Source organism: Triticum aestivum, chromosome 5B (assembly GCF_018294505.1).
Source record: "Triticum aestivum cultivar Chinese Spring chromosome 5B, IWGSC CS RefSeq v2.1, whole genome shotgun sequence".
In the NCBI taxonomy this organism is placed as follows: Eukaryota; Viridiplantae; Streptophyta; class Magnoliopsida; order Poales; family Poaceae; genus Triticum; species Triticum aestivum.
The window spans coordinates 618,257,778-618,261,488 of record NC_057807.1 but is presented as its reverse complement, the minus strand read 5'-3'; positions in this window follow the sequence as shown (position 1 = coordinate 618,261,488).

The window sequence follows — 3,711 nt, the reverse complement described above, 5'->3', positions numbered from 1 at the left end:
GGTGGCGGCGGCGAGGGGCGACGAGGCGAGGGGAGGGGGCGACGGGGCGAGGGAAGGTGGGGCAAGGGGGCGGCAAGGGTAGGGGGCCGACGGGGCGAGGGGAGGTGGGGCTCGACATTACTAACAAGTTTTCTTTATTTTTTTTAAACTACTAATGGCGCACTGTGGGTGTGGGCGCCATTACTATGTCAACTAGTAGTGGCGCACTATACCACGGTGTGCCATTAGTAACATTTTTTTTCAAAACTACTAATGGCGCACCTCACACCAGGTGCGCCATTCGTAATATATTACTAATGGCGCGCCAACACATGGTGCGCCATTAGTATATAGTAATGGCACACCACATGTCTGGTGCGCCATTAATGGTCATATCATCTATAGCTCTTTTCCTAGTAGTGCCTCCATGATGGTGTCTAGATTGGATCTCGTGGTTCTTGAACTTGCGGCGGCTGGAATTGTGTTTCGTAGACTCCCTTAGGGTTTTTGAAATATTTGTGTATTCATAGGGCGAAGAGGCGGTGCGGGAGGCCACCGAGGTGGGCACAACCCACCAGGGCGCGCCTGGGCCCCAGGGGTGCCCAGGTGGGTTGTGCCCCCCTCGGGGCACCCCTCTGATACTTCTTTGGCCAATCTTGTGTCTTCTGGTCCAAAAAATTCTCCAAAAAGTTTTGCTGCATTTGGATTCTGTTTGGTATTAATTTTCTGTGAAGTAAAAAGCAAGCAAAAACAGCAACAGGCACTGGGCACTATGTCAATAGGTTAGTCCCAAAAAATGCTATAAAGTTGCTATAAAATGATTGTAAAACATCCAAGAATGATAATATAATAGCATGGAACAATCAAAAAATATTAGATACGTTGGAGACGTATCATTGCCGAATGCAATACACCAGTTAGAAGTATGACTGCGATGATGATGGTAGCGATGGCTATGAGATTAGATGGGAAATGGCGACGGCTAGGGTTGAAAGATTGGTTATGGTTCTCCGTTTTGCGAATGGTGCTCTAACTGTTGATATTCTAGAGTCGACCCCTTTATAAGTTGGTTAGGTGGACCATCTGGTGCTGACAGCAGTTGGTACGAGCGGGCGCGCTCGGACCATGCGCCATCTTGCGCTCTGTTGAGTCTGGTGCCCCTCCAATTGACTTGCCGCATCCACCAAACTGTGTATTTCTACGTATGTGATGATATCTTTTCATGTGTAGGTCCCTTTCTCGTGAAAACACATTAAACAAAAGATTTTGCGATCTCTCTCATTCATTTGTCATTAGTGGCAGTATCAGAGTGATTATCTTAGAAATTCTGGCATTATCCGGTTTAAACAATAGTGTGATGAGCGTAAAAATGTCAACAAAAATATCACTCATGAAAGCCGAATCTAGTTACTATGGTTTAGCAAAACAAATTCGAAGGCCCTGCTTGAGGACACATCTGGTGCTTGGCTACAATTTGATAGTATAGTTGTTCCTGCCTTAGGCAGTGCTCCTCTATTCCTATCGGCATGGTGTTTGACAGGGCACACCAGCTATTGTTGTGCCTGGTGGTCTTGCATCTTCTTCGACAAGTTTGTTCAATGTTGGTGGTTGGTGGGCTGTCAAGGCTAATCTCCGTGAGTCTCTGGTGCATGTGGTGCTATTGTCAAGGACTTGAGGTACTGGGTCTTGGTCTAGCTCTCTTGGTATGCCAGCCTCCTACCTAGAGGCTTGTGAAGGTGGGGTGCGGGGTTCTCGGGTGAAGGCTTTGGCTGATGGGGATCAATACAGGTGGCGAAGGCTTCCATGGGCCTTTTCTCCTTTGAAAATCTCACCCTTATATTGGACCATGGTTTGCTAGATCTTGGGGTTTGGGGATACGTTGTTATGGTGCGATGGAGATGCGTCGGGCGACATCTCGGGTGGTCTGAGGCTCCTCACAAGAGGCTCATGGGGTGGAGGGGCTTAGAGCATCTCCAACTGTTCGGCCCCCGAGGGCTTGAAGCCGCGCCGCTTGGGGGCTAACCGCGATAAATTCGGTGTGTGTGTGTAGGGGGGCTCACAGATTCAACAAAAACTAATTTTATCACATAGTTCATCACAGAAACAATACAAATCAAATAGTTCAACGAAGCAAATTCACAATTCAAACACAAATTCAATTACATTGAACTAGGTGTTGCCCTTGAGCCTCCATAGGTGTTCCACCAGATCGTGTTGCAGTTCTTGATGTACCTGTGGGTCTCGGTTCTCCTGGTGCATATTGAGGAAGGCAGCCCATGCTGCCGATACTTGGTGATCAACAGCTGCAAGAGGACCCTACTTGTACTATGGTTAAGTGTCAAACACTGGCTCTTCCTACTCGCTCTCCATGATCATGTTGTGCAAGATGACACATCAAGTCATCACCTCCCACATTTGAGATTTCGACCAGGCCAGAGCAAGGTACCGGATAACAACAAATCGAGATTGGAGCACACCAAATGCCCGCTCGCATCCTTACTGCAAGCCTCCCAAAACTTGGCAAAGTAGGAGTTCTTGCCTCTCGGCACATGGTTTGAGATAGTCTTCACAAATGTGTACCATCTCGGATAGATGCCATCTGCTAGGTATTATCCCTTTTTGTAGTGGCGCCCATTGACCTCGAAGTTCACCGGCAGAGCATGACCTTCAGCAAGCTTGGCAAAGACATTCGAGCACTACAGTACGTTGATGTCATTGTGAGTTCCTGGCATTACCAAAGAAGGATTGCCAAATCCAGAGGTCTTGTGTGGCCACTGCCTCAAGTACTACACTTCAATCGCCTTTGGCGCCTTTGTACATCCCCTGCAAAACAAATGGACAGTTTTCCATGCCCAATGCATGCAGTCGATGCTTCCAAGCATCCCAGGAAATCCTTTTGCTCCAATTTGTGCTAGGATCCGAGCAGTGTCTTCAGCATTGGGTGATCATAAGTATTTTGGTCCAAACACTGCCACGACTTCCCTTCAGAACTTGTACATAAACTCGATGGTGATGGACTCGGCCATGCGTCCATAGTCTTCCAGTATCACTGGGAGCTCCGTATGCAAGCATCCTCATAGCTGTCATGCACTTCTGGAGTGAGGAGAATCCAACTGTGCCGGTGCTATCCTTCTTGCAAATGAAATAGTTGTCGAACTCCCGGATGGCATTCACAATCCCGAGGAAGAGCTTTCGGCTCATCCGATAACGGTGCCAAAATACTTTCTTGCCGTGTAGTGGAGCGCCGACGAAGTAGTCGGCGTAGAGCAAGCAATAGCCCTCCATTCGATGCCTCTGCTTGCTCTTACGGCGGCTCGGCGCCGAGTCACCTCGTCGCGGCTTTGCATTGTTCGCGAACAGGCCGGCCAGAGCGGCGAGGATCACGAGGTGCTCTTCGTCTTGGGCGTTGGCCTCAGCTTCTTCCTCCATCAGAGGCGTGAACGCCTCCTCGTCGTTGGAGTCCATTGCCGAACAGGCAAATCGCCGAACACCTAGCAGGCATGGTGGGTGGGCAGCCGCTGGTATCCCCGCTTACGTGGGCGGAGCCCTGGAAAGCTCGCCCAGGAGCGAGATGGAGGCTGTCGCGGCGAAACCCTCTCTTTCCGGCGGGGAAACGACCTTTCTAGCAGCGGCTGTGGGCAGTGGGCGGCGCCAGAATCGACATGGCGGCGAAAGGGGAAGTGGCGTCCTGCAACGCGCTGGTAGAATCTGGCAGGGGAAAAGACGTTTCTC